This window comes from Pleurodeles waltl, chromosome 6 (genome assembly GCF_031143425.1).
Source record: "Pleurodeles waltl isolate 20211129_DDA chromosome 6, aPleWal1.hap1.20221129, whole genome shotgun sequence".
NCBI classification, from domain to species: Eukaryota; Metazoa; Chordata; class Amphibia; order Caudata; family Salamandridae; genus Pleurodeles; species Pleurodeles waltl.
Window position 1 is genome coordinate 359,238,735 of NC_090445.1, and position 25,873 is coordinate 359,264,607.

A 25,873-nucleotide genomic window follows, 5' to 3' on the forward strand; every position below is an offset into this window, starting at 1 on the left:
TGATCGGTGGCTGTAGAGAGGTTGCAGGGTGGGTCTTAATGTTCGGGTTGGTTCACGTGTACCGATGACGCAGTGGGGTTTTGAGCAGTCCCAGTGCAGACCTTTAAAGACGACATCCGCTGCTTAGGCTGAGGGCCGACGTCTCCGGAGCTCTGGGGTGATGATTCTAGGATGTAAAGATAGCAAAATACATATTAGGGTTAGTTATAGCTGGTATACCGGTGGGTGTGAAAGACGTTTAGACACACTAAGGACAGTATACATCAGACTCTACATTTTCTAAAAAATCACCTTTGGTTTTTCGGCTTGAGGGGCCCTTCTTAATGGGCGGGCCGTCCTTAGAACCAGGGGACTTCATTTGCGGGGCTGGCTTTTAAGCTTTGCATCCAAATTCCGGATCGCTTCATCCACAGGGACCCCTCGGGATAAAAAACATAAAAAATAATGTTACACATACAAGATAATACATAGACTATACAAACTCACTATGATGACCAAATATAGGTCTGATTGTAGGGCTTGTTAGGTTTTCAGAGGGGGTTACAAAAAGAACCCTAATATTTACCTGCAGAAACGTTATCCTGTGACAAGGTGTTTGACCCATCTTGAACATGAAGGATTTGTTGGAGAGAGGCAAGCGCACACCTGAGTTCAGCATCATAACCTATGCAAGCACATGGGTTCCCATTAGCAGTAAAATAAAAATAACATTCCTGACAACGTCGTTCAGAACGACCAAGGGCCTGTAACTCACCTTGCTGCACGGTCTCCATTTGCACATGGGGTTCCCCAGACTCTTGACAGTCCTGTGTGCAAGAGAGACAGATTTACCTTTAAGCACCCCACAATTCATCTTCTAGGGCAGAACCCTTCATAAAAGCAAACCGAGTGCTGACATTTTTTATTTTTTTTTTAAATTTGAGAAGAAAAAAAAATTAAAAAAAAAAAATTAAACAAAAATTAATAATTAAAAAAAATTATATATATATACATATATATATCAAGATTCTAATTGTTGAATCCCTATGTTCTGTAAGTATAAATACATATTGACAACTGTAAAACTTTTCTCAAAAACTATACACGGTTTAATAAACAAATTCCACATGGTGGCGCTCTTGCATAATACGAGCTCTAAGATTGTCTCTATAAGACATAGCCAGGAAAATGGATCCTAGGAGCCATGCCTCTCTTTTTTCTGAACTACACACTGACAGTTGTGGCAAGCAGGGCTGTATCAGGACATCATGGCTGGAAACATGAAGGGCAGAGCTCAGACTGGTGATGCTGAACATCTTCTACTTAAGGTCTGTAACAGTGTGGTGTGTGTATGTGTTTTACTAAAGTTTAACAATTACATTAGCACCAACCTGTTTAACTATACATAGATATGTAAAATGTGTGCTTTTAAAAAAATAAATGAAAAACAAATACAAATTTAAAAGCTATTAGTGTATTTTTGAGATACTGTAATTACTTTATGGGTTGGTTTTGTTTAATTGGTACTTGTAGGGGCTTGTGCTATGTATTTGTAGGTATTTTTGCGGGGGCGCACTTATTTTGGGGATTGTGTTGGTACTGCTTGATTTGTACATGCTAGTTCTAGGTTTGTGTATCTGTAGGTATTTTTTAAAGTCTGCACTTGTTTTATGGGTCGGGGCTGTTTAATTGGTACTTGTGGGGGTTATGTGCTGTGCATAGGCATGTGTTCCAGCGCGAGCGCACTTGCGGTGTGGGGTGTATTGGGACGGCTTAATATGTACATGCTGGTTCTGGGGCTATGTATGGACATGTATTTTTGAGGGTATGCACTTATTTTGGGGGCTGATGGCCATGCTTAATTTGTACTTATGGGTTCTGGGGTTATGCATTTGTATGTAGTTTTGAAGGGCTGCACTTGTTTTGTGGAGTGGTGCCATGGCTTAAATTGTACTCGATGTTTCAGGGGTTGTGTATGGGCGTGTATTTTTGGGGGTCTGCACTTATTTTGGGGGCGGCGGGCCATGCTTAATTAGTACATGTGGGGTCTTGTGTTATGTCAGGGCCGGTATTTTTGTGGGGTTGCACTTATTTTGATGGCTGTATGGTGGGCTTATTGTGTACGTCATGGAACCTTGGGTTATGAGACTAATGGGCAACTTTTCATGTATCAGGTCACGGATAATGAAGAATGAGTCATATGCTTTGGAGTTGTGAGCCAGAAATGTATAATCCTGGTATCGAGGTTGCATGAACGTGATGAGGAAATCATTCACGCATGACCGTCCTTCAAACTCCCAGCTCTCATCACCTGTTAGATGGTGGGCGTAAATATAGTTTGGCTGGTGCACACCCGTCTCTTGCGTACACTCTATATCAAATACGATATAGTCTTCTGTTTTTTTTGGGTAGTGACTTCTGAGCATGTAACACTCATGTGTTGTTCCGGCTATAAAAGCAGCGGTACACCTAGGGCATTCCATGCCTTTACATTCATGGTCGACAGGTTTATAGCGACCGCACGCCCCACAGTCGGCTTTAAGAACACATTGGGCTAGGCAGATGTGCGTGATTAAGCAGTCTTGCGACCGACAAAACAGCTTACACTTTGTGCAGTTCACTTTCTGAGCACTGTCATTGACACAACCGTCCCTCTGACACATTTTACAGTGAAATTCACACTGGTGTTTGGTCCGATTGTTGAATATATGATCGCAATGCTCGCACACATACTTGGCCCCTAGAAAACCCTTCAGGTTCAAGACACCGTAAAAGTGGTTTTCATGATGCAACACATACACGGTCTTGTTTTTCACACTTTCATTGGTAGTGAAGTACTTCCAAGAACCGGCATGGTATAGAACTTTAACCGTCACGGCAAAGTGGTTCTCAAAAAGGCCCAGATCCCCAAAACCGACCATTTTGTCAGTCGGTATCTGAAGTGCCTCATGTGCCGCTACAGCCATCGACATAATGACGGCTTCTGGGGTAGAGCGGTCCATCAATAAGCCCGCAATGCTTGCGGCCAGACACATGTTGGTAGCTCCGGTATTAAAATCGAGCAACCACCGAGATTTCTTGCCAATGATTTTACTGTACATAACGCTCTTTAAGGCTCTGGAAGCACCACCCTCGCGACCCCTAACAACGAGGGCGATGATTCTAAAGGACCCGTACGCCAATAATTCAACCTTGCTCTGTAAAAGTTTAGATAGGTTTTCTAAAAACGTTACAGCGTCAAACACATCCCGAGATGACCGTCTGGTAAACAGGGGACTATTGAGACCCTGTCCCTGAAAACGCATCTGAAAGAAATCATTAGGACCCACATCGTGTAACAATCGTTCGATTAGCGCTTGCACAGCCTGATGTATAGCTATAATACCATGATCTGAGGAGTGTAGGCGATCTAGGTTAACAAACCTAAACTCCTCATAGTGCTCTGTAGCGTTAAACCGCTCTACAACTCGACTATACCGTCTCACACTTTCCATAAATACTGGTTCTGAAGCCTCAGTTTGAGAATTACTGGTTGTTGGAGAGCTCACAGGGGTATGGTTAGATATAGATGTGTTTTTAGACCTTCTGGTAACGCAGAGTCTGGCTTTCTTTAACTTTTTTATTACAGCCTTGCGTTTTCTAGAGCTACCAAGCCACTTTGGCTTCTTATGGGCCCATCTGGTTTTTGGTAACTGTCCCCCGCCGATCTGAACAATATTTGTGTTGTTTACAAATGGTGACACTGACCCTACACCTACTTCGGATGGGGCTCCTCCAGACTGCTTAAGGCTGAGACTGCTCGGACCGCCACCCCCAGAGGACCTGTAAAGACCATCAGCACCTCCTAACTTTATATTTTGAGGTCTTATGGGTGCTGGTTTTGGGGGTTGACATGACCTCTGACTATTGAGCGCTCGTAAAACTCTTAGAGCTCTACTAAGTAGGTGCTGTGGCTTCTTTTCATATTTAGACCTATGGCCCATTGTACTGGTAAAGGTACCTCTAACATTCCCCGTGTATGTACGCGCGCCTAGTCATGATGGTATGTTACCCATGGCTATAACTGTTGAAGCGCAAGTTTGGGCCATTGTGTTTCTACACCGAGCCATCAGCTGTCTTAAAGCCTTTATTCTAGCTCTGGATGCCGCTATATTACCGCCGTTCTTACACAGTTTTAAAGTTTTTAGACGGAGCTGGCATTTTAATTGTCTGAACGACTGATGGATTTCTTTAATGTAGCTGTCTAGAACTCTAGCACGGTTTGAAAGGTTGGTTTCAAGGCCCGTACTTATGACATTAGAGGTATGATTGCCAACTCCCTGAGCCACCCCGGTTATAGGACAATGGCTGGCGTTATCACCACCACTCACTGTTGCTGGACCAGGGCGGGACGTAAAAACAGGGTTCCAGTGTGAACACCCAGGAGTTTGAGAGTCCTGATCATCGCTCGAGGGTGTTCCAAAACTCTGATTTTGCGTTCCGCTACACCCTATACTGCTGTCGGGGTATATTGATGAGGATGGTGAAGACCACTGCGCACGGGCACTTGGCGCAGGACTGGTGGGGTCGTATGCCCCCGGGGGTGTATCGGGGGACATCAGACATGGGGATGCCGGGGCTTCAGAACTTTGGGTAGTACCAGCTAGAGCCTTAAGAAGCTCTATACAGTGGGAGTAGGGATCCTCTGCAGGGTGATCATTTTCCAAGGAGGGGTCATATAACACAGAGGGGATAGTTGTACACCCTGTAGGGGTTGGGGTGTGGCCAGACACCCCGGTATTAGAACTCTGGGCCCTAGGGGGAGCCGGTTGTACCTTAACAACATTTTTAAAAGACAGGTCTAAAGGTCCAGATTGCAGCTCTGGGGTCTGGAACTTCTTTCTACGACTCTTTAAGGACAACCGATTTATTTTAGGACTGCTGCACTGTTTTGGGGACCCTCCAGAGACCTCACACGGTACAAACAGTCGGGCGTTTGGTGTTGTACGATTGATACTGTCCGTTTGTCCATGCCCCATCCCCGGGATAGCTGTTGCAGAAGTGTTCGCTGTACTAGGCATTCCCTTTATGACGGTTGGTGTGGGGCCGTTAAGAGTAGTACCTGGACCATGACCGGTGGCTGTAGAGAGGTTGCAGGGTGGGTCTTGATGTTCGGGTTGGTTCACGTGTACCGATGACGCGGTGGGGTTTTGAGCAGTCCCAGTGCAGACCTTTAAAGACGACATCCGCTGCTTAGGCTGAGGGCCGACGTCTCCGGAGCTCTGGGGTGATGATTCTAGGATGTAAAGATAGCAAAATACATATTAGGGTTAGTTATAGCTGGTATACCGGTGGGTGTGAAAGACGTTTAGACACACTAAGGACAGTATACATCAGACTCTACATTTTCTAAAAAATCACCTTTGGTTTTTCGGCTTCAGGGGCCCTTCTTAATGGGCGGGCCGTCCTTAGAACCAGGGGACTTCCTTTTGCGGGCTGGCTTTTAAGCTTTGCATCCAAATTCCGGATCGCTTCATCCACAGGGACCCCTCGGGATAAAAAACATAAAAAATAATGTTACACATACAAGATAATACATAGACTATACGAACTCACTATGATGACCAAATATAGGTCTGATTGTAGGGCTTGTTAGGTTTTCAGAGGGGGTTACAAAAAGAACCCTAATATTTACCTGCAGAAACGTTATCCTGTGACAAGGTGTTTGACCCATCTTGAACATGAAGGATTTGTTGGAGAGAGGCAAGCGCACACCTGAGTTCAGCATCATAACCTATGCAAGCACATGGGTTCCCATTAGCAGTAAAATAAAAATAACATTCCTGACAACGTCGTTCAGAACGACCAAGGGCCTGTAACTCACCTTGCTGCACGGTCTCCATTTGCACATGGGGTTCCCCAGACTCTTGACAGTCCCGTGTACAAGAGAGACAGATTTACCTTTAAGCACCCCACAATTCATCTTCTAGGGCAGAACCCTTCATAAAAGCACACCGAGTGTTGAATTTTTTTTATTTTTTTTTTATTTTTATTTTTTTTAAATTTGAGGAAAAAAATAAAAATGGAAAAAAAAATTATAATTTTAAAAAATTATATATATATACATATATATATCAAGATTCAAATTGTTGAATCCCTATGTTCTGTAAGTATAAATACATATTGACAACTGTAAAACTTTTCTCAAAAACTATACACGGTTTAATAAACAAATTCCACATGGTGGCGCTCTTGCATAATACGAGCTCTAAGATTGTCTCTATAAGACATAGCCAGGAAAATGGATCCTAGGAGCCATGCCTGGTTTTCACCTTAGCTGAACAAGGCTGTGAACCATGTGTGGGGGCGGAGCTCAGTCTAAACTCCTAGCTGAGCCAATTCCAACACCACACAGTCTTTGTTTTAAAAAAAAAGAAAATGGCCGGATGTGGATGCAACATGTGTGAGGTCCTGGGTTTTTTCAAGGCAACAAAATCAGATCCAATGCCATCCCGAACTACGGTGAGTGGTGTGGGGTACTTGAGGGGTCTGAGGCTCCCTACCAGGGATAGTTATTTTTTAATCATTATTATTTTTTATTTATTTCAACAGCTTTTATTTTTTTTTTAATTTATGTGATTTTCTATTTTTAAAATGTTCTAGACTTCAGGGTCTCCTAAACCCCTGGTCACACTTGCCATATATATATATATATATATATATATATATATATATATATATTTTTTTTTTTTTAAAGCATGCCTCATGGAGACCTGGGGTCTCTGAGCCTGGTGCTCAGGGCCCTCATGGCCACCCAAACTTTCATGTATTTTTTTTTTTTTTTAAATGCTGCCCTAAGGGACCCTGGGAGCCCCAATCCCAAGGCCCCCAAAACGCTATTCAAATTATTTTATATATGTGTATGGGCCCTTAGGGCCCTAGCGCGCGTGGTCAGGGCCCCACAGACCATGGCCACGCGCCATTAATCCTTCTTCTTTAAAAAAAAAAAAAAAAAAAAAAAAAAAAACAAATGCATTTAAAAATGCTTAGTAATGGCGCCCACGCGCCATTACTAAACATTTTTAAACTATTGCCGCACTTTGGCGGCTAGCGATCGGCTCTCAGAGACCCCAGGGAACACCCCGAGGTCTCTGTTAGCCGGTCAGAAGGTTTAATTAGAGAGAATGCCGCGCTGAAACACGCACGGCATTCTCTCTAATTAAACTTTCAACGCGACTCTCAGAAGCCGCTGGGGTGTTCCCCAGCGGCTTCTGAGAGCCGCGTTGTTAATAATCCCGTTTAAAAAAAGAAAAATGCCGGTAGAGGTCTCCGAGGCTGTAAACGCTCGGAGACCTCGTTATCAAGTTAGGAGATCTCTTCTCGGAGGCAGCGCGACCTCCGAGAAGAGATCTCCTAACTTGATAACGCTGTCTCCGGGCGTTTACAGCCTCTGGAGACACGCGTTATTAACTTAACCAGAGCTGCTTTCAGAGACAGCCAGGTCTGTGGGAGCAGCTTTGTTAAGTTAATAACGCCGGTCCCCAGAGCCCAGGACGGCTTTGGGGACCCACGTTATTAACCTAGCACAGCTGCTTTCAGAGACCTGCAGGTCTCTGGGAGCAGTTTTGTTAAGTTAATAACGCCGGTCCCCGGAGCCGTCCTGGGCTCTGGGGACCGGCGTTATTAACTTAACAAAGCTGCTTTCAGAGACCTGCAGGTCTCTGGGAGCAGTTTTGTTAAGTTAATAACGCGGGTCCCCAGAGCCGTCCTGGGCTCTGGGGACCGGCGTTATTAACTTAACAAAGCTGCTTTCAGAGACCTGCAGGTCTCTGGGAGCAGTTTTGTTAAGTTAATAACGCGGGTCCCCAGAGCCGTCCTGGGCTCTGGGGACCGGCGTTATTAACTCAACAAAGCTGCTTTCAGAGACCTGCAGGTCTCTGAAAGTAGTTTTGCTAGGTTAATAACGCCGGTCCCCAGAGCACAGACCGGCTCTGGGGACCCGCGTTATTAACTCAACAAAGCTGCTTTCAGAGACCTGGAGGTCTCTGGGAGCAGTTTTGCTGAGTTAATAACGCGGGCCCCCAGAGCGCAGTATGGCTCTGGGGCCCTAGTGATTAACTCAGCAAAACTGATCCCAGAGACATCCAGGTCTCTGAGAGCAGTTGTGCTGAGTTAATCACAAGGGCCCCAGAGCTCAGGCCTGCTCTGGGGGACCGGCGTTATTAACACAATAAAGCTGCTTTCAGAGACCTGGAGGTCTCTTGGAGCAGTTTTGCTGAGTTAATTACTCGGGCCCCAGAGCGCAGTATGGCTCTGGGGACCTAGTGATTAACTTAACAAAGCAGCTTTCAGAGACCTAGTGGCCTCTGAGAGCAGTTTTGCTAAGTTAATCACAAGGGCCCCAGAGCTCAGGCCTGCTCTGGGGGCCCTTGCTATGAACATTTTGGCGCGGCTCTCAAGAGGCCTCGCGGTCTCTTGAGAGCCGCGCCGAAAAGTTCATAGCATGGGCACCCCAGAGCTATGGTTGACCCCTTGGAGCGTAGTTATTAATTTTAGAGCTCTGCACCCCGGAACTCATTGCGCTGAGCTCTAAAATTAACAACTATGCCACCCCCAAAAGCTCACCACTTAAACACACTATTGCGGCCATATAATACTGGCCCATACCATAAAATACACATAAAAAAAAATACCTAAAGAGCCCCATAACATTTCCTGTACAAATTAAATACAGCCCCACCACTAATACCATTAGCTACACAACCCCTGAACCATGACGTACACAATAAGCCCACCATACAGCCATCAAAATAAGTGCAACCCCACAAAAATACCGGCCCTGACATAACACAAGACCCCACATGTACTAATTAAGCATGGCCCGCCGCCCCCAAAATAAGTGCAGACCCCCAAAAATACACGCCCATACACAACCCCTGAAACATCGAGTACAATTTAAGCCATTGCACCACTCCACAAAACAAGTGCAGCCCTTCAAAACTACATACAAATGCATAACCCCAGAACCCATAAGTACAAATTAAGCATGGCCATCAGCCCCCAAAATAAGTGCATACCCTCAAAAATACATGTCCATACATAGCCCCAGAACCACCATGTACATATTAAGCCGTCCCAATACACCCCACACCGCAAGTGCGCTCGCGCTGAAACACATGCCTATGCACAGCACATAACCCCCACAAGTACCAATTAAACAGCCCGACCCATAAAACAAGTGCAGACTTTAAAAAATACCTACAGATACACAAACCCAGAACTAGCATGTACAAATCAAGCAGTACCAACACAATCCCCAAAATAAGTGCGCCCCGCAAAAATACCTACAAATACATAACACAAGCCCCTACAAGTACCAATTAAACAAAACCAACCCATAAAGTAATTACAGTATCTAAAAAATACACTAATAGCTTTTAAATTTGTATTTGTTTTTTATTTATTTTTTTAAAAGCAGACATTTTACATATCTATGTATAGTTAAACAGGTTGGTGCTAATGTCATTGTTAAACTTTAGTAAAACACATACACACACCACACTGTTACAGACCTTAAGTAGAAGATGTTCAGCATCACCAGTCTGAGCTCTGCCCTTCATGTTTCCAGCCATGATGTCCTGATACAGCCCTGCTTGCCACAACTGTCAGTATGTAGTTCAGAAAAAAGAGGTCTGTGAAGGTGGGGGGCTCTTATACCATGCTCACTGGGGTAATTATGCCTGTGCTCTATGATTGGTGGGACCTGGAAATAGACATCTGTTATAGGTTAGCAATAGTTGGCCTTTGTTGTGTTTCAACTTTTAATTACTGGGTCTGTTTTCTAATTTAACCCCACCTCTGTCACCCCTGGAAAGAATGTAAGCCCATCTCTGTTTTAGATTAGCCATGCCACAACAACCTCTGTTGTGTTTCAAACTTTTAATTACAGGGTCAGTTTCTAATTTAACCCCACCTCTGTCACCCCTGGAAAGAATGTAGGCCCATCTCTGTTTTAGATTAGCCATGCCCCTCAACCTCTGTTGTGTTTCAAACTTTTAATTACCGGGTCAGTTTCTAATTTAACCCCACCTCTGTCACCCCTGGAAAGAATGTAGGCCCATCTCTGTTTTAGATTAGCCATGCCCCTCAACCTCTGTTGTGTTTCAAACTTTTAATTACCGGGTCAGTTTCTAATTTAACCCCACCTCTGTCACCCCTGGAAAGAATGTAGGCCCATCTCTGTTTTAGATTAGCCATGGCCCTCAACCTCTGTTGTGTTTCAAACTTTTAATTACTGGGTCAGTTTCTAATTTAACCCCACCACTGTGTCCCTGGGAAAGAATGTAGACCCACATCTGTTTTAGATTAGCCACGCCCATCATCCTCTGTTGTGTTTCAAACTTTTAATTACTGGGCCAGTTTCCAATTTAGACCCCACTGTGTCCCTGGGAAAGGCTGTAGGCACACATCTGTTTTAGATTTACCTCTCTAAATCGATAGGCTGGCTCTAACAAAAGCAGCATTTGACCATTCCCACTTTTTTGGATTAGCCAACAGTGTGGAGGTTTGACCAGACCGCCCACTTTGCAGCCCTATGCAGAGGCACCCTAACAGTCACTTGGGCATGAATGTCTGACATGTCCAGACCTGTCCCTCTCAAGCTCTGAAACCACGTGCACATCACTAAGTCATACTTTTTACATATCTCATAGGCCAAAACCCAGGGGCTAGGACCCAGACACAGGGCTAACACGTGACACCATGAGGGCACATCACAATTGACACCCCCATGCACACACGTCACTTCCGGGGAGGGCTTTCAGGGACAACGGAAGTCCCAGCCACCGGATATGACGTCATATCCGGGGCAGGATAACTGTCATTTTTAATATGGTGATTAAAGGTATCCCTTCCTACTACTGGTATCATTTAAACATAGACCCAAGGCAGATTAGTTTGTAACTATCAGCAGAACCCTGACATGGCGATAGAGGCTCATATTACACGTTGCTCATTAAGTTATTATATTACATGTTTGTTTTGGGGTAGTAAATTTGAAAAGCCTATTTTCTTCAAAATGCCGCTGAGAATTGGCCCTGATAAAAATTCGAATGTAAAGGTTCTTTTTGAATTAGAAATTGTTAATACAACGATGGAAAATTGTGTAGATGAGTGGATTTATGACATTCTACAGTGCCCCATCTGCAGCTCTTACTGCATAAACAGAGATTGACTGCATTTGCAACATATTTTTCAGATAAAAAAAAATTAAATTGTTGCTAGGGCAAAATGGCTAAAATTATACTGCCAGGGAATGTGGCACCTGACTTGCATTTTTTGCCTCATAGTTTACATGACCTTGCCACATAATTTGATCTGAGTCGTCACATTGTGTACATTTTACTATTAACATTATGAATGGTCAGACAATGGATGCAGTGCGATCTTTTCTTTGTGTATTTGGTGTAAAGACATGGTATGAAGTCCTCATATTTATTGTGATAAATATTGTGAGGTCATAAACATTGTATTTGTTGTTTTCTCTTTGAGATGCAGTGTTGTAAACAGTTTCTGTGTTACTTATTGCATTTTATGCTCCGAACCCTCTATTGCGGTCGTGCTGCCTTCATTTATAATTAGATTATATGTTACATACATGCTCAAATGACAGATTGTTAGATGCACATCGATCAGATACTAACTCTGTTTAATACACTGGCTGTCATATTTTCTCTCACAGTTGAAGTCAGTGCCCTGTTTTCTATTTCCTTCCCTGTCAGCACTTGTGGTTTTTGTACAGAACAGGGACTGCTTTCTCCTGCTGTGTCTCTTGCACAATAATACTTGGCGGTGTCTTCCGTCTTCAGGTTACTCATGTGTAAGGACAAGGTGCTGCGGAGGTTATCTCTGGAGATAGTGAACCTGCCCTGCACTGAGGTGGAGTAATACTTCTGGCTGCCATCGTTCCATATAACTGCAACCCACTCTAGTCCTTTCCCAGGAGCCTGTCGAATCCAGTGCATTCCATAGCCACCAAAGCTGAACCCCGACCCCTGACAGGACAGCTCATGAGACCCTCCAGGCTTTGTAACAACGTCACCGGACTGGGTCAGGATAACTTCACTAAGGACACCTGAAATGTAAAATAATATTGTTTTAAATTATGAGTTTTAAACGTTATGTAATTCCATGTAACTAAAGAAGAATATTTTGAAATATTCCTTACCGGTTGTCAAAATGAGTCCACAGAGACCGGTCGCGAATATCTTCATAGTGCTGCGGGCCTGAGACATTTAATACCAGAAAGAATATCTGCAGGTTTTGAGACCAAGTTGTAATAATACCATAACAGATTCACGAGGAGTTAAATTGAATCTCCACTCCTAGCTTTGCATGACAGTTAAATATGGAAGAGTTTATGCAAATGCCTCTAAGGGCAATAACTTTGTGGTGAGGTGAGTTATATGTGGCAGCCACACGACTGAGAACTGCCTGACGCCGGTATCCTGGCAGTTCCTCTCAGAAACACCTTCTCATAGTGGGGGAAACAGCACAAACAGCACACGTTTCAAAATGTAGCAGTATTGTTTATTGGAAGGTGTTTATTTAAGAGTGTACAAGGAAGGCGATGCGATAAGTATAAATGCAGACACCCAACAGGCAAAATAAAAAGAAGACAGTATCAGAGGTGCTCGTAGTCGTAAGTGAAAACATGAGCAAGTCTGCACAATCCATGCTGTGCTTCCTGCTGAGACACTGTTCTTGGTCACCAACATATTGATGCTGAGAACTCTAGCTGCCCAGTCCACATATTGTAGGAAGAATTAATAATTACAAAATAGCTGAAATGTAAGCTCATGTAATTTGGTGGCCTCAGGGGCATGAACTCCTGGAAACCATGGAGTAATAGTTAATAAGGGATTACAGCCCAATTCATGAGAAGCTCAATTAGTCGACCTTGTTCAACAGAATGATGTGAAACCATTTAGGAGCTTTCATTAGGAGCGTTGGTGGCTGATATATCGAAACATTAAACAAATCTTATAGTGGTAAGGGTATACTGGCTCTTTTTTGTGTTGCCCTTATATGGTGCCCATATGTAGACACGAAATTGGATGAAGAAGATGCTCGAATGCGGAGAGCAGTGCTTGACATGAACTATGTCACCTGGGAAGCATCCTCAACAACGACTCCTGAACAACAAAATTGTGGAAAACGAAAGTGGAACAACGCTTTTGTTAACCACAATTTCCTTGTTCAGGGCCTTAACCACGCATGTGCTAAACCACATGCACATGCGTGGTTAAGGCACAGAAGACGAGAGTCGGCTGAGGAGGACGACGCGATCAAGGAGGGGGAAGTGGTGGTCAGGGAATTTTTAGTTTTAGGGGGTGGGGGTGGTTTAGGGGCAGGGTAGGGGGGCCGGGCATTTTTAATTTTAGGGGCGGGGTGAGGGGTCGGGTATTTTTAGTTTTTGGGGGTGGGGTGGGGGGCTCGGACGGATTAGGGTTTAGGGGCGGGGAGGGGTCAGGGCATTTTTAGTTTTTGGGACGAGGGTTTGGGGGTCGGGTATTTTTAGTTCTTGGGGGTGGGGGTTGGTGTGGTTAAGGTTTAGGGGCAGGGGGAAGGTCAGGGCATTTTTAGTTTTATGGGCCGGGCTGGGGGGTCGGGTATTTTTAGTTTTAGGGGTGGGGGGTCTGGGGTATTTTTACTTTTTGGGAGTGCGGGTTGGGGTAGGTTAGGTGTTAGGGGTGGGGGTGGAGGGTCGGGCATTTTTACTTTTTGTGAGTGGGGGTTGGGGTAGTTTAGGTTTTAGGGGACGGGCGGGTATTTTTACTTTTTGGGAGTGGGGGTTGGGATAGTTTAGGTTTTACAGGCAGGGGGGAGGTCAGGGCATTTTTAGTTTTATGGGCCGGGCTGGGGGGGTCGGGGTATTTTTAGTTTTAGGGGTGGTGGTGGGGGGTCTGAGGTATTTTTACTTTTTGGGAGTGGGGGTTGGGGTAGTTTATGTTTTGGGGCAGGGTGGGGGTCGGGTATTTTTACTTTTAGGGAGTGGAGGGTTGGGGTAGTTTAGGTTTTAGGAGCGGGTCGGGTATTTTTAGTTTTGGGGGTTCGGGGATGTTTAGGGGAGGGGGTCGGGTTATTTTTAGTTTTAGGGGCGGTTTAGGGCTGGGAGAAGAGGGGTCGGGGTATTTTTAGTTTTAGGGGTGGGGGGTCGGGCGGTTTAGGTTTGGGGAGGGGTATTTTTAGTTTTAGGGGGAGGGTGGGGGTTGAGGTATTTTTAGGGGTGGGGGGTCGCAGTGATTTAGGTTTCGGGCAGGGAGGCGGGGTTGGGGTATTTTTAGTTTTAGGGGCGGGGTGGGGTATTTTTAGTAGTTGGGAGTGGGGTGTTGGGGTGGTTTAGGTTTGTGGGGTGCGGGGTTGTGAATTTTTAGTTTTAGGGGCCCGGGTGGGGGATCGGGGTATTTTTTAGTATTTGGGGGTGAGAGGTTGAGTGGTTTAGGTTTTAGGGGCGGGTGTTGGGGTGGTTTTAGGTTTTAGGGGCGGAGTGAGGGGTTGAAGTAATTTTAGGGATGGGGTTGGGGTGGTTTTAGGGGTAGGGGTGTCGCAGTAATTTTTAGGGGTGGGGGTGTGGGGCCAGGAGGGACGCATGCTGGAACCATGCATGCTTTTCACTAATGCCTTTACCAGGAATGCCTTTACAACGAAAAATCATTGTTAAGGCATTTGTGGTAAAGGCATTAGTGGTAACAATGAGGTCGTTGTTCCGACCTCGTTAGTTCAGGCATGGGTTGTTCCAGCATGCGTTGTTCCGACGTATATTCATGCCACTTATGCGGTCGTTGTCTGGTATGAACCATGCATTTGCTCATGTGTACCTCACACATTATAAAGCTTGTACTTTGTTGAGCTTTGAAGTGCTTCTGGCTCTTTTTCAGTAGTGTCCGCCAGAGGTCCCTGAAAGCAAGAACTATGCCAATTTTTTAGGACAACCACAAATTATTTAAATTCATTCTATAGAGATTAATTTTGCATATCTACATTTTACCTGAATATGCAGCATATGCAACCCTCGGGCACTACCCTGCACACATGCCTTAATGTACCCCTTCTACACCTGGTAAAAAAATCAATGGATAACATGAACTTTGCGTTAGGGGAATACAGGGGATATTGATGTATCATTGTAAAACATTTCCAAGAGTTAAATTATATTCTGGGCTTCAAGGAAGCATTTTACAAATGCAGCTAGTAAATAAGAAGTCTTTGAAGGCAACACTGCCATTTTTTCTTCAGGCTTAATGGAAAGAATTATGAAATCCCATAGCACTATGGGTATATTGTCAATGGTGACCCCAGAGACAACAAATTCAAAAAATAAAATGTTCCAATTTATCAAGAGTGCTTTTTTCCCATCAACCCATATCTCCTACTGGAGCAAACTGGTCCTTTGGATGTCTTCACTCATATTGGTTGACAATACCTGTGTCTTGAATATTAAAAGAAATTGATAAGGGGGCACAGTAGGGGTGCTCTGCCTCCTTGGACTTTGTAGGGGGGTCCAAGAGGTATGTCCCCTGGAAACAAATTGAAAAAAAATCTCAGGTTGCTGCAATCTAGCAGGAGTTTTGCTGGACTGAGAAAGACCCTTGCATAACTTTATCAAAAGTAGACTCACAACATATTAGTGAAACCTTGTTACACTGGCACTATAAGGAGGTGAGTTAGGTGATAACATTACTTGCTAATGTCGCAATGAGGGTTAATTTTATTAGCTAATTTGGCTTTTGCAGCAATGATTCCTTTTCCTCCTCATGTTCTTTTCTCCACGGACTGGTACTGCTGCTTCTGGCACTAGACGTCCTCTCTCCTGCCTCTCTGGCTCCATTAGGTACATGATGTATTGGCAGACAGAAGATGGTAGCAGAGGTGATTCCTCACAGCACGCACATATTGGGCAAGCTTCTGTGCACCTGGGACTGGAGGCAGCCAGCCACTGTAAAACCTGGTATTCAACAGAAACTGGAAAACATAGCAATATTCTTAGTATTAAAGACAGTTAGACATTTTTATTCCACGATTCTGTGATCTGCTACGCCCATCATGTTACTCATTTCTCATTTATTGCTTTCACCCACTCAACAATCCACAGAACCATACAAGCAGAATCGCCAACCTATATTTTATTAACATAAAGAATAGGTACATTGCCTTTGTCAATGCTTCTTTTTTTACAGACCATGGAACCTAATGGATAATCTCAAGGGGCATATTAATTGTCCACATTCTTTCCCAGACAGTCATCAGCCTGTTTTCAAAATAGTTGTTGGTAAGGTGTGTAGGGAAACACCTGTATGTTTGCCTGTTGGAGACAGACCCAATAGCATTTATGGATTTACATTTGCTCTGATTCCTCCTATGAATGTGACAACATCGCCCCCTTTTGGCAAAAAAATTGAATTTCAGTGCGATCAGGTCATAATGCAGCATGCGAGAAAGCCAGTGAGAGAGAGAGAGAGCATTAGAGCTAGAGGGAGAGAGAACGGGCCAGTCCTGCAAACCAAAGAAGCCCTAGCAAACTTTGTCAGACCATTCTCCATGCAGTGCATAGAAAGTGCAGCAAGTGACCCTGACCACTGAAAGGAGAGTTTTGGGGAAGTTCTTCCCCCAAGAAAAGTTGGGAAAAAAGGGGCATTCTACAACACATTTCTCAATATAGGCTTTTAAAGCAAATGTTGACCTTAGAGTGCACCAGGGTACAACAATCTTTATTGGGGGCTCTTCAATGATTCCCTCTCTATCATCCTCCAACAGTGCATCTCATCTCTCATAGTCCCTGTGTATGTTGTTAGAGCACTTAACATCACACACACATACAAAGACAATGAATCATACATGTGTAAATCAGTCTATAGAAAATGTTACACGAGGCAAAGGGGACCACAAGATGTAGGATTCACACAGGCCTATAGCCAGAAGTATATTTTTAGGGGGGCACAGACCTCATCTCCAAGCAAGCATTAACACTTTGCTCTATAGAAGCATTCCTTCCCAAATACTGATTGGACTACTAAATATCGACCCCCAGAATACTGTGATACACGAATATCGAGGACAGATTATCAAAAGGTAAATTCATAATATAGGGAAGTATAGATTTACTCTTAACTCCACATCTACACACCTTGAAATATATATATATATATATATATATATATATATATATATATATATATATATATATATATATATATGTTGCCTAGATAAATATATGTGGAATAAGTTATCGAAAATCTATATTTACTTACACTTCCCTGTTTATGTTTTGGATTTGATATTCTGTGCTAGCAATGTTCTTTGTTCAATATTCTGGGTGCATACTGTGATTCAATGTAAAGAAATATGTGGATTTTTGTAAGATACATATTAAAGCAGACTCAATCAATTTTATTCAATCTAACTAGAATTTGATCAATTAAGTAGGATTTAAAGTTGAGGGGTGTAAAGTTGTAACGTAGGCTGACTCACAACTTTGTGTATTTTCTAACTGTTCACGTTTTGTGAAATGCAAAGCCTATGAATTTCTGTTCTTTATTTTTAAATTAATAAATAAGCTGACCTCAGCTCAGGGCCCTTTCTCCCACAAGCCTTAACTCAGCTGGTGGAAATGAAGACGCCACACTCTACATTTTTTTTCTGTAGGATGTTTTACCTGGGACCTGCAAATCATCACACCTTAAAGGTCCGAAAGCAGAAACCTTACCTCACATAAGGTTAAGAAACTTCATCTGCCTCATAAAGTATGGAGCTTCCCAGTTCCGCCCGGCTTCATGAGTGAAATTTTTATTTAACTCACCCCTAATTTAAGATAACTTTATAGAGATTTTGGAGCATATACATCAAGAACATTTTGGGGAATTAGTGGTGAACAGTGTGTTTTAGACATTTTTGGGCTCAAACAACAGTGGAAACTACATTGATTTTGGAAGTCATTTTACAAGGGAAGATCCCACAATGAATTCCACTGTAAGGTAGTGACAAAAGATGGATAGTTCAATTAAATTTGATCAAAACCATTAGTCAAAACTGCATGGACTTGAAAAAGGCTCCGACATTGGCATACACCCCTCATAGTTATAGGCTTGTAGTGCAAAATATGTTGCACCAAAGGAAACCTTTGTTAGATATCAACCAGTAACAGTGGTAGGCATGGCAAAGGATAGGTGATTGTGTGAACTTGGGATGGGTCCATCTGAGGTATTTGACCTAACTGAGGATACTAGATTTATCTCCAGTTTCAAATGGGCAGGTAGCAGCACTTCTGCTAAAGCTCTGATTTTATTTCAAGGCTGTACCTAGGATACTACTCTGTGATAACATCTCTCATTAATGCTGCTTGGATGGTACCTCCTGTTTGGATGCTACAAATTCCTCCTCTTATGGACATCCTCAACTCTTTCACATGCAGTAGAGTCTTAGCATAGAAGCCTCAAGATGGCTGTTGTGCGGACAAGATGGAGGCTGCGTAGGTGACAGCCAGCAAGCCCCGCCCACCCCGGACGCCGGGAGAGCATCGATGGCGGAGGAGCAAATGAGAGTGCAGTAGTGCCGGGCCCCCTCCTTCCCTTTAGGGTTTTTTTCTCTTCCGCATCAGGAGAGCCGGGTTCTGAGAAGCGTGAGCCATGGTAATCTGTGGATAAGTGTGGCACAATGGTTTGAGCGGCAGACCCTGATGCAGAGATCTGGCCGGGACCAGGGTTCAATTCCCACCTCAGTGGGTCTTGGGCTCAATTCCCTTGGACCAGAAAATTCTTGCCTCAGTGCCTAATCTGATTAATGGGTCCAACTCTGGGCAATAGCTTGCTTAATTTTCACAACGACCCTCACAGTGCTTGGATGCCTGGCTTCACCCTGGGGCTGTCGAGGAGTGGGCGTCTCACAGGAAAAAGCCAAGAGGGGTTCCACAGCAGTATGCGTACAGCGCCTTTGAGAGCCTAACGGATGAGCAGTGCGCTATACAAGTGCAAAGTTTTCATCTCGGCGGTCCCACTGCCTCATTTTTTGACTAAGGAGAGTCAGTTGGAGAGCCGGTTTACGGGTAATGGCTTCTGGGAAGCAGAAGCTGTTGAGTTACGGCACCCGATCAACAGGATTTCGATGGGTGCATGCTGCATGCTAGAGATATGCCATCACGCTCCGAAGGAGGCACGAAGGTAGGAAGGACGCCTCAGATTGTGTGTATAGAAAACAAAAGGGGGGTTGGTGGGACCCAGAATTTACCTTAATTCAAATTCTGGCTGGGCTTGGTTTTAAGGCTAGTCCAGGTGAAAGCAAGTGGCATAATACCGGTGTTGGCGCAGTGTGGGCCGTAAAGAGGCTGCTGAAAAGGGCTATTGACTTTTATACAAGGAGCGCAGAGGATTGGCTCCAGAGAGTTGCCAAAATTATTGCTCAGCCTGGGACCCAAGAAGCGGACATTGCACCTAAAGCTGCACGGAACTTTGGGGATAAAGGAGAAGGGGCCCGGAGACCACGTGCAGGGAAAGACAGTGGGGACGCAGGCTTTACCAGTAGGCGGGCAGTCTCTGGAGTGATTGAACAAGGAGGTAAAAATACTGGTGGTGCAGCCAAGGAGGGCAAGGATGCCACCAGCGCACCCCCATTAGATTCTAGGGGAAGGACAAAACACAGCCTGCTATCACGAGCTTTTTGACTAGCGGCTTGCTTGAGAACGGTTCTGAGAGCTCTTTACCTCCCTCCACAGACACTCTAGTCTATGCAAAGGAAACCTTTGAAACAAGCAGCGAGGAGACTGTGAAAACTAAAGAAAGCAAGGAAAGATTTTTGGAGAGTAACCCCTCTTTGATTAGAATACAGGGAGCTGAGGTGAGGCCGACAAAGGCTTCAGATAATGCCGACCAGACTAAGGCACGTAATAGTGGCAGCATGCACCCACAATCGTTGGAGTCTAACGGGGCTACCCAGGCCTCCCAAGATGGAGCTGGTACATTACCTGCGCTATGCTCTGGGAACTCAATCTAGGGCGTTGAAGATGTTAAAAACTTAGAAGTGGAAGTCAGAAAGATTGGAAAGAGTAAGAGGAGTAAGAAGGGCTCAGACTGGTCCAAGTACGGTGGCGATAAGTTCTATTCACTAACTGAGGACTCTGAATCCACTAGTAGGGGCTGCAATCAGAGTGCAACCGTAGGCAGCACTTTGTCTGAGTCCGAGAGCGCATCATCAGCAGCAGAGTCCACGGTGAGACAACAAAGACGACAAGGCAGAAGCACAAAAATACAGACCAGTCTCACTGGGGGAGCGGAGCCCGCAGGACCGAGTACTTAGGCACTTAAGTGGGATTATTTAGGAATCAGATTTACAGGATCGGAGAATGTTCCCGGATCTGACTCTCCATCCAATGTTGATGGAAATGGAAATGTGGATGGGCAGACTACCAACACTAGGGCAACCAGTACAGACACAAGATTTCTATAGATAATATATGATATGATAAAAGAAGTATGTTAGACCTGACATGCCTTAGGGGGTCACCCCTAACTTTTTTCCTGCCTCCCTTCACTTTTTGGACTGTTTTTCCTGGCTTTTAGACTCTGCGTACTTTATCACTGCTAACCAGTGCTAAAGTACATATGCTGTCTCCCTTTAAACATGGTAACTTTGGATCATACCCAACTGGACTATTTAATTTACTTATAAGTCCCTAGTAATGTGCACTGTATGTGCCTAGGGCCTATAGAGTAAATGCTAGTAGTGGGCCTGCAGCACAGATTGTGCCACCCACTCCAGTAGCTCCTTTACCTTGTCTCAGGCCTGCCATTGCAAGGCCTGTGTGTGCAGTTTCACTGCCAATTCGACTTGTCATTTAAAAGTACTTGCCAAGCCTAAAACTCCCCTTTTTCTACACATAAGTCACCTTTAATGTGTGCCCTAGGTAATCCCTAGAGCCTGATGCGGTGTGGGTAAAAGGCAGGACATGTACCTGTGTAGTTTACATGTCCTGGTAGTGTAAAATTCCTAAATTTGTTTTTACATTACTGTGAGGCCTGCTCCCTTCATAGACTAACATTGGGGCTGCCCTCATACATTGTTAAAGTGGTAGCTGCTGATCTGAAAGGAGTAGGATGGTCATATTTAGTATGGCCAGAATGGTAATACAAAATCCTGCTGACCGATGAAGATGGATTTAATATTACTTTTAGAAATGCCACTTTTAGAAAGTGAACATTTCTCTGCACTTAAATCTTTCTGTGCCTTACAATCCACGTCTGGCTAGGTTTAGTTGACAGCTCCTTGTGCATTCACTCAGATACACCCCAATCACAGGGTACTCAGCCTCACTTGCATACATCTGCATTTTTAATGGGATTTCCTGGGCTGGGAGGGTGGAGGGGCTGCTCTGACACAAAGGACTGCCACACCCCCTACTGGGACCCTGGCAGACAGGATTGAACTGAAAGGGGACCTGGTGCACTTCTAAGCCACTCTTTGAAGTCTCCCCCACTTCAAAGGCACATTTGGGTATAAAACAGGGCCTCTGCCCTACCACCTCAGACACTTGCTGGAGAAGAAACGCCTAGCTGCTCAAAGGACTCACCTGACTGCTTTCTACAGAGGACTATTGCCTTGCTGTTGGCCTGCTGCCTTGCTGAACCCTTGTCTTGCTGCAGAAGTGCTCTCCAAGGGCTTGGAGAGAGCTTGCCTCCTGTTCCCTGAAGTCTCAGGACCAAAAAGACTTCTTTCTTTCAACTGGATTCCTTGTGTGCTGAAAAATTCGACGCACAGCTTGCTCCGCGGTGAAAAATTCACTGCACGCCGATCCGGAAAGACGCCGCTCGATCCCGCAAGGAAAAGATTGACGTAACGCCTGCGGTGCGACCAGAACTTCAACACACGGCCTGCCTGGACAACGCCGCCCGACTTCCAGAGAGGAAATCGAAGCAACACCTGCCGTGAGGGAGAAAATTCCACGCAGAGCCCACCGGAACGACGTGCAGCCAGACAACAAGCCCAGGATCCACTCACAGACCCCGGGCCATCTGGTAATCCTGCGACCCACAGAGGAGACCTGTCCACGCGCCGGCAAACGACGCAAGTCTTCCCCGCGTGAAAAATAACGACGCAAGTCTGTGTGTGAAGGGGCGAAACCGACTCACACACCATTTTTCCACTCATCTCCTCCTCTGCGGCCCTTTGCAGAGATTTTCCACTCCAACCCAGGTACTTTGTGCTTGAGAGAGACTTTGTTTACTTTTTAAAGACTTAAGACACTTTTATATCACTTTTCAGTGATATCTCTACAAATTCATATTGCATCTTTTATCGTTTTGACCTACAAATATCCAGATAAATATTATATATTTTTTTAAACACTGTGTGGTGTATTTTTGTGCTGCTATATTGTGTTATTGTATGATTTATTGCACAAATACTTTACACATTGCCTCATAAGTTAAGCCTGATTGCTCAGTGCCAAGCTACTAGAGGGTGGGCACAGGATAATTTGGATTGTGCGTGACTTACCCTGACTAGAGTGAGGGTCCTTGCTTGGACAGGGGGTAACCTGACTGCCAACCAAAGACCCCATTTCGAATTGTCACTAAGCACCTACAAGGGGCGGTCCAGAAAATTGCGCAGTCCTGTACAGAAATCGAAGAAAAAATGAGTACAATGGAAGACAGAAAAACGGCGATGGAGGCAGATGTCAAGGCCCTTAAGGAACAGTCAGAGATACATGGAAGCCAACTTACTGATATTATGTGGAAATTGGAAGACTATGAGAACTGGCAGAGGAGAAATAATTTGCTCTTTTTAGGCATAGAAAAAGGGGTGGAGGGCAATGATATCAAGGCATACATGATTAATATGGCATTTCCAGAGCTCACTAAATGGGATTGGGAGACCGAGATTCAGGGAGTACACAGATTTCCAATAATTAGACGAGAGGGAGGCCGCAATACAGAATCTAAATACCCTAGAGCTGTATTGATTTTTTGGGTAATCATTTATTAAGACAGGCTATCTTTGAGAAAGCTCGCCCAGACACTCCCCGTCAAGTGGATAATGTTTTTTTTTTTACCAGACCAGATTACTGCCACTTTACTGTGGAGCGGAGATAGCGTCTGTGGCAGTTGATTAAACCCTTTCAGGATAGAGGGGAGGCGTATGTATTGGCTCCTGCTTGGCTGAAGACAGTGGTGCATGGGAAAGTTAAAATATTTACTTCAGAAATACAAGCAAAAGAATACTTGATGGAGCTGAAAGCCCAATAAAAGACAGAGTAGAGATGTCTAGTGCCTCAGTGGCATAGATTATAGGGGTATTAAGCAAGCTGGAGTCGGGTAGGAGTCTGGCAATCCAAGGTGGGCCCCCGACTGGCATTTGTGGGTCACCATCATTCAGGCCGTTGGTGGTCTGATTGCTCTTAGGGATGGGGGGAGGTGGGGAGAGGGAAGGTGGCGTCAGCAAGGGATGCAGGATGGAGGAGGAGTAGGAATAAAAGTAGAGGAGGGGGAGACAGGTGGGAGGGGTGTTGGGGGGTGAGGGGGAAGGGGAGGGAGGTGGGGTGAGATGGAAGGGGGTTTAGGTGGGATTAAAAAAGAAAATCGGTTACCCAAGGGAAGGCATATAAGGTGCAGCAATGAATGGCAGGTAGACTTATGGCTAGGAGGGTGTAGGAAGAGACAGGAGGTAATGGATTACAGGGGCAGCTTCAATATCAATCATGGTGGCATCAGGAGGGACCAGCTTAAGGCATATATATGGCTACATTGCGGATAGTATCTGTCAATGTATGTGGTTTGAATAATCCCCGAAAGAGGACGAAAGTGGCAGAAGATTTGAAAATGATGAAGGCAGAGATCTATTGCCTGCAAGAAACTCACATAGAGTATTCTGATAGAGCTTTGTTGAAGTCTCTAGGTTTGCGTCTGTTGGCCTGACTGGGCAAATGACTAAAACAAGAGGGGTAGCCATTCTAGCAAGTAATACTAAGTGCATAGTTATCCGGAGTAGGGTTGATCTGTTAGGAAGATGGGTAGTAATAGAATGCCTGCTGGGTAAAGAAAGGTTTACGCTATGCTCATTGTACGGCTCAGTGTATGATGATCCGACACTCCTTGACTTTATCTCAGCTGAATTAGCAGTGTGGCCAGCCCCGTATATTGATTGTGGGGATCTGAACTTTAATGGAGCATGGGATAGATCGCATAATCTAAAGAAAGTAAAGAATAAAAGATACTTGGGGTGCAAACCTAGAGTATTTAGGCCCTCAGGAGTACGCAAAGGGAAATAGGATTGGTGGACGCATGGTCATCCCTGAAGTGGCCAGATCCTGGGTATACATACTTCTCAGCGCCGCATAGGAAAATGACCCGGTTGAATTACTTTCTTATATCACCTGTTTATCTAAGGGGGGTAAGAATGAAGTTATACCCGCAATTTATTTCAGACCATATTCCATTATTTCTAGAGGTTAAGGTTATGGATGGGCAGAGTCATAGAAAGGGCTGGTCATTTGAGAGAGGACTGCTGAACAATCCTGCGTATCTACAGCATATGGGAATATGGATGAAGGAATTTTTGGAATTTAATATGGGGTCTGCCCCAGTAGAGATAGTGTGGGATACATTAAAAGCTGGGATAAGGGGGGAAATGCTTAATTTCAGCATTAGGCGGTAGAAACAGGCAGTAAGTCAGATTCAAGAACTATTTCGAAAACTACAACTTACTGTGGCAGGTAAGGGTGGCATGGATGTCAAAAGTGCCCTACATCAGATAGCGGTAACGAAAATGGCAATAAATAACCGCTCAGCGGAGAGAGTGGCTGAGAAATACTTGCCAAAACGTAAGGAGTGCTATGAATTCAGTGAAAAAATGGGCCACTTATTGGCAGTACGGGCCGGACAAAGGGCCACTCTTGGCTCAATCTCAAAGATTCGAAACATGCAGTGAAAGCTAGCTACGGATCCGGATACAATTAGGGAAGCTTTTCGGGAGTATTATGCAAAACTATACAGCGCTACTCCTATCGACGCGGAACAGGCTGATTGTGACTGGGTAAGGGAGGTAATGTGTGATAGGATCACTCCCGAGGAACAATTGGCATTAGGACAAAAGGTTACAATGGAGGAGATTGAAGGGGCGATTCAAGGGCTCTCAAGCGGAAAAGCTACAGGGACGGATGGTATCCCATTGGAATTATATAAGTATTTTCAGATTACTCTGCTACCGGTGAGGTTAGAACTGTTCACCCAAGTGCAGCAAGGGGGCAATCCTCCCCTGTCTTGGGGGACTGCTGATATAGCAGTATTTTTAAAGAAGGGTAAAGATCCACTTAGTTTAGGGCTGTATAGGCCAATCACACTTATCAACAGTAATGTGAAAATCTATTCTAAAATCTTTGTGGCTCATTTGTCCTCCTGCATATGCAATCTAGTGACTCCAAATCAGCATGGTTTTGTTCCCGGGAGAGATACAACTGACTACATCAGAAGAGTTATAACTCTGTTCGGCGCTACTCATGTCGCAGAGGAGCCTATGGCTATGGTTTTGCTAGATGCCGAGAAGGTATTTGATAGAGTTAATTGGGAGTACTTGTGGGAGATATTGCTGGCCTATGGTTTGGGAAGTGGGTTTATTATGGCTATTAATGCCTTGTATAAACATCTTAGTGCTAGAATTCAAATGCTTGGTGTCCATTCAAAAGTTATTCAGATTGAGCGAGGCGCTGTTATTCACATTATATATAGATCCTTTTTTGCGACTGATAGAAAAGAATACGACCATGCAGCCTGTGATACGCAGCGATGATGTGGCAATTATTACTGCCAACCCACATACGGCTCTTGAGGAAATAGAAAAGGTTGACCAAAGTTTTGGGATGGTATCTGTGTAT

The 25,873-nt window shown here is 44.6% G+C and overlaps 1 protein-coding gene across 4 annotated transcripts in view; it reads left to right on the plus strand.

Moving 5' to 3' along the window:
• Positions 1 to 6,351: 6,351 nt before the first annotated feature.
• The window catches only part of LOC138299734 (uncharacterized), a 95,361-nt gene continuing 75,839 nt past the window's right edge, over positions 6,352 to 25,873 (plus strand). For 2 of the 4 annotated variants that reach the window (XR_011204827.1, XM_069238252.1), the window contains exon 1: positions 6,389 to 6,480. The gene's annotated coding sequence lies outside the window, so the exon portion shown is untranslated. Of the gene's footprint in view, positions 6,481 to 11,825; positions 12,646 to 25,873 lie in introns of those variants that run through there. The other 2 variants (XR_011204828.1, XR_011204826.1) reach the window with 2 other exon arrangements.